Genomic DNA, 10,698 nt, shown 5'->3' on the forward strand with positions numbered 1-10,698 from the left:
TGCTCATTTGAATATGTTAAATTCCATGGAGTCCCAGTTGAGTCACTCTAATGGAGGGAATGCAATGGCCTAGGTAATTCAGGGAGAAGATCATCCCCAAACCCTTTATGAATATGGTTGAGAGGTGCTTTGAACTGCGCTCAGGACAGGCTCTGGAAGATGCCTTGTGGGCCTAGGGGAGAAAGTCATTAATGGTGGCAAAGGAAAGCTGCTCATAGCTGTGTACCAGGACAGCCATACAGATCAGAAGCAGAAAATTGCAGGCACTGTGTCTATTCAGGTGGAAAGGCAGAGAGGCCAGAAAGGGCCTCAGGGGCAGCCTGCTACTGCAAGGCTAGCAAGCATGTGGGAAGGTCAAGGGCACAAACAGTGGCAGGATAAAGTGTGGTTTGAGAGAAATTAGGAAAAAATAGACGCTCACAACTGACCTTGCGCCAGAATTAGCCAAAGCACCAGCCCAGAACAGCCTGGAGAACTGGGAAAAAAATAATCAGATGAGAATTCAAGTCAGGTTTTGTCATTCATAGGCTGTATGATATTGGTTAAATTAATTTCCCGTGCTGGCTGTCAGTTTCCTGAGGGGAGTCAGCTCAAATGTTGAATAATTATTTCATTTTTCACAAAATATTTTATCTTTTATTATAATCATAACAAAAAGTTGATAAAAGGAAAAAGTGGAAAAGTCATAATCCTATCATATTAATATAATACATATATTTATATTTATTTTATTTTATTTATAATCAGATTTTTGCCCATAGAAGACAAATTCATATTTTCACATTGTGTGCTATTGGTGCAGTGGTAAAGAATCTTCCTGCAGATGCAGGAGACACAAGAGATGTGGGTTCAATCCCTGGGTCAGGAAGATCCCCTGGAGGAGGAAATGGCAACCCACTCCAGTACTCTTGCCTGGGAAATCCCATGGACAGAGGAGCCTGGTGGGCTACAGTCCATGGGGTCTTAAAAATAGGACATGACTGAGCACTCAGCACTCACCATTTTGCATGTTTTTGCTTATCATAAAATAGCACCATAGCACTATATGTTCTTTTTTTTAACCCCAGGTGAAACACAAATAGCAGTATATATTCTTAACAATTATTTCATAAAATTAATATGAATGTACTACATATGGATTCTACCAGGACCTGGGGTCTAGAAGGCCCCCTTCTACCTCTCTGGCTGCTTCAACTCAGCCTCGTACCTTTGAACTAGTGATGGTTCCAGTGTTCCACCCTCAGCTCTGGTTCTCATCCCTGGGTTCCCTCCTCCTGAGATAGCTCAACCACTCTCATCATTTCAGCCACCATGAATGATAAAGCTCATGAGTCCCAAACCTGTAACTCTGGGCCTCAACTGTTTCTCTGTCCCCTCTGTGTCCACGTGCCTTCTTCTGCCCCCTCCCAAGCATCCTGGAGGCTTCTCCAAGCAAAGAGCTTTATGGATGGAGTCACATGTTGTTTCTTCCTTCTGAGCTCACAGTCTAGGATATAGTTGGTGCTGGGGGATGGTCATTACAGACTTTCTGAGAGATGGACAGTGAACAAGGATGTGAACATAATTTAAAGAATGAGATGCATTGCTGTGGTCCGGGTTCAATCCCTGGTTGGGGAAATAAGATCCCACAAGCCATGCTTCATGGCCTAAAAAAAAAAACAAAAACCATGACATCAAGGGAGGTTGGATTTGTCTCCCTCATTACCTTCTCCAACGGATCTTCTCAACCCAGGAGTGGAACTGAGGTCTCCGGCATTGCAGGCAGATTCTTTACCATCTGAACCATCAGGGAAGGCCTCCCTTGTTACCAGCAAGTGTGAAACTCCCCAAGAACACTAACGTGGTTGGCAAGACCTTCCCTGCCCAAACACTCTGGCCTCAGCTCCAGTCCTCCCTCCCGCCCTCCTGCTTTCTTTGCATGGCACTGTCTGGGTCTCAACACCCTTATCAGTGAGGCTGGTGCTTGAAGCACCAGAAGATGTTGGATGGGTATTGAAAGGAGATGCTGAAGAGCTCTCCTAGGAAAGCAGGGGAAACATCTACGATGGAGAGAGAATAGGGGTTCCAGAGGGTGAGAGGATGGGAAGAAACCAAGCCTCAGAAGACAGAGGAGAGAGAAAATAGAAATGGTGGGTGCATAAAAGGAGAGAAAAAGAAAAGAGAGTCAAAAGAAAGGTGAGAAGGATGAGGTATGGTGGAGAGTGAAGGAAGAAGCATCATGGCAGGGAAGGGCACCTCCTGGTCACCATCTCCATGAAAGAAAGGTGAGGAGAGTCTTGACAGGGACAATTTCATCCAGCCTCCTGTCTGTGAGATGGGGCGGCGGAGGGCTGTGTATCCAGGGATGTTAGCAGATTGGTGGGTCTTGTCACCAGCTCAGAGAGGTCGAGACCAGACCAGACATAAGGCTGGTATGAGGGAGGCTCTGGCCTGAGCAGGGGTAGGGTGAACCTTGGGCGGAGGCAGAGGGATCAACATTGAGCAAGATACACATAGAGCAAGGTAGAGCTGGCCGTGCAACGAGTGCACTGACACCTCACAACTCTGAGACCAAGCCCTTCGTGGTCTGCCTGAGGTGTCACAGTTGATTAGTGATAGAGTCGGGCCTGGAACCCAGGTCTGTCCTCCCCAGAACTTTTACTGTCTTCTGTTCCCAGAGGCTTGAACTGTGCCTTCCTCAATCCTGGGATGCCTGCTTAGGGCAAGACTGGTCATGATTGAGGGGAGGCTGGGCATTGAGGAGGCCTGGGAGTCTGCTGTGGGTTGGCCAAGAGAACACAAAACCAGCAGAAAAAGCAGGAGGCGCTGGGCGAGGGGTGTGGGTGGGGGAGTCACAAGACCTGCCTGGGAGGGGATGGTAGAAATAGACTAGGGAGTCAGGGACCAGGACTCGGTTCTGTGAATGGCCCAGGAGGCACCTGCCACTAGTGGTCAGGCAGCCTGAGGTGATTTGGGGGTTCGTGCTGCCCCCTGGTAGCCGTTAGGGGAACAGCAGTAAGGACCATCAGCGGACAGGCAGGTGTGACCTCCACCCCCCTGGGTAAATGTCTTGCTATCCCATATGTTCCTGTAGAATGCAGACTGTTGAAATTGGAGGCCCTGGAAACCTCAGGCCCTTAAGTGTCTTGGCTTGGACTGTTAGTGGAGATGCTCCCTTCCCCAGGGGGCGGGAGCAAGATGGATCCTCACGTCGTCTGCTAGGAATCTCAAGAAATCCAACACTTTTTGATATGGAGCAAGCATACATGAGGGCTTCCCCTGTGATTCAGTGGTAAAGAAACTGCCTGCAGTGCAAGAGACGCAGGAGACACAGGTTCGATCCCTGGGTCGGGAAGATCCCCTGGAGGAGGGCATGGCAACCCATGGCAGTATTCTTGCCTGGAGAATCCCAAGGACAGAGGGCCCTGGCGGGCTACAGTCCATAGTGTTGCAAAGAATTGGACATGACTGAAGTGACTGAGCAGGCACTCAGGCATTTCATGAACTATTTCATTCAATCATGATGAAGTCCCTGTTAAGTGGTCAGTATTCTTCCCATTCTTCCCAGTTGAGGAAACAGCCTCAGTGGGAGGAAGTAACTTTTCCAAGGTGATGCAGCCCTAGGCCTCATGACTCTGAGTCCAGTGCTCTTTCACTGCACCGACTCTCTACTCATAATCCCAGTTTCTCACTCCTCACAGTCTTTCCAGTGGAGAGGTGCTTGGACCAAAAGGGAATGGGGTCAGGGTAGGAACTCTCCTGTGGCCTCACAAATGTCTTGTAAAGGATGCTTGAAGCCAGCATAATGTCTCATCTGTGTGTTCTACTCTGGGTGCCTAGGGGAACTGCAACTTCATTCATTCATATTTCTGAACATCTCCTGATGGGAGAGCCAGGACGCAGCAACAAACAGTCCCTGTCTTAACAATTTGGTGGGTGCAACTGACCAAACGTTTATACTGTGAGTAGTTAACAGATGTCATTACAAATTGCCAGGGCTAAGAGAAATTGGGGTGGGAACAAATTTCTCCCAGAGGAGGAAACGTTTTAGCATCAATTTAAGGACGTGTTGGGCCAGCAGACAAAAGGGATGGGCAGTCTAGGTGGAACCGAGGAGCAGGTAAAGGTCAGGCAGAGGGAGAGGGCTCCCGGGGAGTTAAATACCCTCCTGCAGTTTTGTGTTACTGAAGCACACGCTGTTATGTGTCTGGGTCTGGCTGTGATGCAGGAGACAAGGCTAAAGATAAAGAAGAGAGATGCTGACGAAATGTGAGGGGCTTTCCTTGGTGAGCGTGAACAATACACGGTTTATTCTGCAGGCCTGGGGAGTCCACAGAATTTCAAACGCTGACCATGATTAGACCTGTTTTTGGCAAGGGTCTTCCGGAAGCAGGACTACTACCTAGAAGGCATTAGTCCTGGCAGGAAAATCTGCCCAGAAATCCCTGGCCTGAAGCGTCAGGGCAAGAGGAATACGTCGCTTGACCCAGAGAGACGAAGAACGGGGATCTGGGCTTTTAGGCCTGGCCTGGGGCTAGCCGAGGCAGACAGACGCCCGGAAGGTGGCGCGAACCGGGGGCAGGCGGCTCGGGGAGGCGTGAGAAACCGCTAGCGCCCGAGGCGTGAACAGACCCGGCGGAGGCGCGCGGAGAGAAGGCTCCCGCCGCGCGGGGCCCGCTGGCCAGGAGCCACCCGCCACGAATTTATGGTCCAAAACCGGATGCAGCTGTGCGCAGCTGGGGATGCAAATGTATGCAAATTCATGCTGCCTGGACAGGGCTCGGTCGCCGGCAGCCTCCAAGGGGCATGCGGTGGGGAGTGGCGCAGCCTCAGACAGGGTGTGTGTGGGTGCATCATCCCTGCCCTGACGGTACCCTCTCAGGACTGACAACCTACTGTGACGAACGTGGAGTCCCCTTCCTGTTCCCGATGACCCCGTGCACCCCACTCCTCAACCCTCACCCCTAGGATGCGGGCAGAGGGACGGCCCCGGCTCCAGCGCTCTCTGAGCATCCGGTCTGGTGAGAGCTTCCTTCTCCGAGCGGAGGCAGCCGCACCGCAGGGGCCGATAATCCCACACTCGCCTCAGCCTCAGTAACGAATCTCTCCTCACCGCCTGGGGAGGGTCGGAAGGCCAGTTTCCTTTCATCCTTTCATTGCGATGAGTTGAGTCCTCCCAACCGCTTCTAGAAAAGTCCTTCCAGATGTCTAACCACAGTCACACGTGCTACTGTTTCAGACATTTTCCCTGTGATTTGGTAAGAACACTACTCCCGAAGTAGTGTTGAGTTTTGAGGGTGTGGAAGTGGGAGGAAGGATTTCCAGGCACGGCTAGCCACTGAGCACCCCCTCACCTCCCCCACCCCACCCCCCGCCAGGCAAGACCCAGAAGGGAGTCCGGCTGGGGACTGTCATCTCCCGGCTGTTGCCCTCTTTTCTTGCCTGCTCTTCCCACAACGGCCACAAGGGGTCTTCCTTGCGCTAAGAATGAGAAATCCTTGCGCCAGGTCAGAGCGCTGGGAGGCCCCGGCGCCTGGCGCAGTGTCCTCTCTGCGGTCCCCGAGCACTCAGACCCGCTGGCGTCCGACCAGCCCCGCCCTACCTTCGTGGCTTCACCCGGCTGCAGACGACCTTCAGCTCTCTCGACTCGAGCTCCGGACTGGAGCTCGGCACTCTTGGATCTCCTGTTCCTTCCTTCAAGCCTAGGAAGCAGCAGAAGGCTACGAGTGAGTCGAGGGGAGGAACTCAGGCCGGACACATAGTAGGCGCTCAGTAAATGTTTTTGAGATGAATGAAAGGACGTGGCGGTGTCCTGTTCAGAAGCTGGGGGAGGGAACCTCAAAAAACCCGGAGGGCACCATAGAGGCAGCGCACTCAGCGCCCTACTGGGGAAACTGAGGCCCTCTGTGGACCCTGGCGAGTGGGACTTGGACATCAGCACAGCTGGGGAGGTCCGGTACAGAGAGGGGATATTGGAAGGGAGAGGACAACCAATCAGAAAACACTTTGGATTATTTTGACCAGGAAAGGCAAAAGAAATGAAGATCACGAGGATGCCTAAAAAGAGGCCTTGTCAGGATGGGGAAATAGGATGTGGAAAAGGGGCCGGAGGCTTGGATTCTTTAGCTAAAAGGAGGAAAGTTAAAGCACCCACTTTCTCCCATGAGGACAGAACTTGTTAGGTTTAGCTGCAGCAGGCAGAATGGTGGTCAGACATCAGGAAGGACTTCCCCATTTGGAGTCAGACCTGCGGGGGTAATGATACCCTGTACTCAAGAGCTGGAGGCGAGTTACCCGAAACCACGGAAGTCCGTCAAGGGTGGTAGGGGTGGGAAAGGTAATGTAGCTTCAGAGTTAGACACAGTTGGCAGAAGCGTAGGTGGAGGCGGCCGCCCTTCCCCGACGGAAGCGGCTGCAGGACCCAGGGGTAGGCGGCGTCTGACCAGGTGCGCTCACTCTGACCGCCCACCGGGAGAGACTCTGGGTGGCCCTGCGACCCGACCCCGCCTGGGGCTTGCTGGGAGCCCTTCCCCTGCCGGGAGGGGCGAGCTGTCTCTGGATGAGCCCAGGTTAAGAGTCTCGGACCTCACGCTTGCGGCACAGGTCTCCACAAAGGTCTGCACACTGGCTCTTGCTGCACCTCGGCCCTCCGCTCCCCGCCCTTTGGTGCGCTCAGAGCACTTCCTTAAGTGGCCTCTCTGTGCCCCTGGGAAAGGGGGGCTTGTCCTGCGCGTGCCAGCCGGACTAGTCGTCTTCTTGGCCTTCTAGTTTGTTTCCCTGGGTGATCCTTCATCTGTGAACAGTGACCACACGTTGACTAGCACATAGTAGGGACATGAATGGAGAAGGAAATGACAACCCACTCCAGTATTCTTCGCTGAAAAATCCTATGGACAGCGGAGCCTGGAGGGCTCCAGTCCACGGGCTCGCAAGAGTCAGACACTACTTAGCAACTAAACCACCACCACCACCAAAAACATCAAGTATAGCCTTGGGGTGGAGGCCTGGATTTAAGTCTTGTACTTACTAACCATGTGACCGCGGTTTGAAGCCTCCATTTCCCCATCTGTGAAATGGGGATGTACCCGTCTTGTTCACTTTCCAGATGGCTGGAAAGAATGGATGAGAAAGTATTATTTTACGTAAATTGTGAGCTATGGAAGTTCAACCCAGAACCGGCTGTCTCAGACCTAGGATCTATTATTCCAGGGCGAGACCCCAGGTTCCTGCGGAATTCTGGGTGTAGCCCAGCGGGAGAGATGGAAGACGACTCCCCTATTGCAGCCGCGGGTCCGGGTTTCCAGGATCGGCCCCCAGCAGAGGGCGCCCGGGCCCGCGAGGCCAACTCAATACGGCTAACTCCAGATCGGGCCTGCCTCCTGCGCGCCCTCTGCTGGCGACAGGGAACACCGCCGCGCGGCCCCTCCCCTGTGCCCACCTATTGGGCGGGTTTCTGCTTGTCTCTGGTCTCCTGTCCACGCCCCCTGCTGAAGCCGTGCTGAACCCAGACATCTGACCCTCCAGCCAGGCCTGGCCCAGAATCCCCCTATTTCTCAGCTCTGTGGCTCTTCCCCACCCCTCAAAATTGTGGGTGGATCAAAGTCCCAGTCCCAGGTTTCCTGCCCTTCTCTCTACCCTCGCTGGTGGGATGGCTGTGGGTGGTGAGGAAAATCGCTGCAGCCTGAGACTTAGAGTCTCTATACTCAGACTCATGGAGGCTTGAAATCTAAACTGCCTGCTCCCAGCTTCTAGACCACTACCTGGTCCTGACTTGTCAGACCTTGGGGATCTCTCAGCGGGGACATGCTTCATTCACCCTTCTAACTGGACCCTCTGCTATCCTCTCTCTTCTGCGCCTTCTATATTCTCTTTCCAAAGGGCAGGTCACTATCCTACTTAAACCTCTCCTAGCTCCTCACTACCTGCAAGAAAATGTTTAGACTCCTGCTCAGGCCACCTCCATCCTTGATAACTCTCCAAGCACCTCTAGCTCTTCCATGTCTCTGCATTACTTTCCATTCACACTTGGGGAGAGTAGGAACTTTCCCCTCAAGGCCGAGTTCAGATGTCCCCTCTTTGTTTTTCTCTGACACCCCCAGGCAGGATGTTTCTGTGGTCCTGTGGATTTTATATACTTTTTTTTAAAAATGGCACTTAAGGCAGAGGGAATTATCTATTTACAAGTCTGTTTTCCGCCATAGGAACTTGAGTGCCTCTAGGGCAAGGTTTGGTTATTTGTCCTTGCACATACTGGCAGCCTACCACAGGTCTGAACTTACAGTGAATGGCCCCAGACATCAGAGAATCCGTGTTTTGTGTATGCCCCTCTGCCCGGAATGTGGCAGATAGCTCTGCCTATTTAAAGACTGGCTGGATATGCCAATCATCTCCCTCCCTGGGGCCAGATTCTGCCTCCCTTCCCAGTCCCCAGGATATCAGCTGTCCCTATTTTCTCCCTATTCTTTGCTCCCATCCCTACTGGGAGGGGGTGGTCCAGACTCTGTAGGTTCTAGAAACTCAATTCTAAGTCCTGTGCAGAGATTTGTTTCTCAAGAGCCCAGAAATAGATGATAGAGGGAGACTTCTCCCCTCTGCAGAGTCCTGGAGACACCCCACAGATTCTTGGACCTCACCCCAAGTCAGCCCCCTCCCCATCCCAGGACTCACCCGATCCTTGCTTGTCTAGCCTGGGGCTTGGGGGCAACATCATAAATTTGGGAGACAAGAGGCGAGATAAAGATCATTTGTTGAAAATGGTGTCATCCATCATGTGCTGGAGAGAATACATCCAAGAATTCCCCAAACCTGGGTGTTTGGCTCCCCACCCCCAACTCGCTGTTATAGTCTCCTCTCCTCCCCCCCAAAAAGTGTCCTTCCCCCTCCCCGACAGCCCCGACCTCCCTAGTCAGCTCCTTCCAGGGCTTGAGGTTGCCTGGTCAGTTTGTTGCAGCCCTTCCCATCTGCATTCTCAGAAAGCCCTCAGGCTGTCTCTTCTCCTACCTTGGGAGGATCTCAGGATGAAGAGGTCCCATCCCCCCATCCTTCCTTACTCGCATTAATGATCACATTTCTGAAAGAGCCTGGAGGGGAGATTCCCAAACTCCTAGTTGCAGAGTTTCAGGTTGAGGATGAACAGATAAATAATGACTTGCCAAATTAATTAATTATTTTATTAGCCTGAGTAATTATTAATCAGGTCATTAATCACCCAGCTGTGCACTGTGAATAGTAATTGTGTGGTGGGGGTGGGGGGGGCAGCAGTGGAGCAGGTTATGGCTTTAAAGGCTGATGAAGTCTGGACCTTGTCCTGGTCCTTGGAAGATTTGGGGAGGTTTATAGACCCCATCGGAGAAGGCAATGGCAACCCACTCCAGTTCTCTTGCCTGGAGAGTCCCAGGGACAGCAGAGCCTGGTGGGCTGCCGTCTATGGGGTTGCACAGAGTCGGACACGACTGGCGCGACTTAGCAGCGGCAGCAGCAGCAGCAGCATAGGCCCCATCATTCCCCGCCCTGGCCCCATGCTTACAGATTAGGAGTTGAAGGGGATCTATCTGGATTCCTTTTTTGGCAAGGGCAGGTACCAACTTCATCCTTCTCTTCCTGATTTCCGGAGTTCAGGTGGAGGCAGGACATGGCAGCCCAGGACATGCACACAGAGATGAAAGGAAAATGAAGAGAACTTGCACTTATGAGGGTGTGTGAGTGTAAGTGCGTGTGAGTTTGTGTGGACAGGGTGAAAATGCGGGGAGCCCTGGTAGGGAGAGGGAGAGGCAGAAAGACAGAGACAAGTCCTTAATGTGCTGGAGGTCCCTACAGTCCTTGTCTGTTGGGTCAGCTGATACAGAAGAGTGATGCTGGGATTGACTCAGAGTTTTGGAATGATGCGCTGGAATGGGGTGGATGCCACCGGAGAGGAGGAGCAGTAGAGGAGGTAGAGACCAGAAGAAGGAGAAAGGGAAGGTGAGACAGCAAGGAGAATGGGGGAGGAAGGAAGGGAGGGTGCAGAGGGCTGGCTCTTTACCTTTGAACTTGGAGCCCCGCTGACTCCAGTATTTCATATTTTTTTCTTGCTGGGGTATCTGACGATTCCTTCTGTGCCTTCTTTTCCATACCACCCACCCTACTCAGGTGCTTCTCTCTCCTGAGGTTTGGAGTGGGCCTCAGCTTCTGAATCTTCCCCCTTGGCTATTTCCCGGGACTCTGCCCACTGCCCTGTGGGGCTGGAGAGAGGGGAGATGTGAGGATCAACAGAAAAGGCAAAGTGGTGGCAGATGACACTTGCCCTTGACACCAGGAAGTCATTTTGTAAGTTTCACTTCCATCTTTCTTGCTACATCAACTCACATCCATGGTGGTGCCCCATCAATGAGCAGTCAACTCTTGTCCCTCATGCTGTCCCTTCCCCAGGCCTCCTTCTCCTTGGGCCAGGTGTTCCCAGGGCCCCTTCCCTTCATGGCTCACTTGGGAAGGGGTCAGTGATCATGTTTTTAACGACCCCAGGTCCCTCTGTCATAGTCCATTTCACTTTCTGTTTATGGTGGGTTTCACTCTTTATTTACTGTAGTCCTGCTTTGTTTATGACCTGCTTAGGGTCAGTTTCAGTTCTGTAGCTCCAGTTTCTCTCCCATGCCCTGTGTTTATTCCTGCTCTTGACATCCTCTTTGCAGGCCCTTCCTCAAGACTCTTCTCTGAAAGGAATGGGGAGGGGGCCCTCACAGG

The sequence above is a fragment of the Cervus elaphus genome, chromosome 3, assembly GCF_910594005.1.
Source record: "Cervus elaphus chromosome 3, mCerEla1.1, whole genome shotgun sequence".
Classification (NCBI taxonomy): Eukaryota; Metazoa; Chordata; class Mammalia; order Artiodactyla; family Cervidae; genus Cervus; species Cervus elaphus.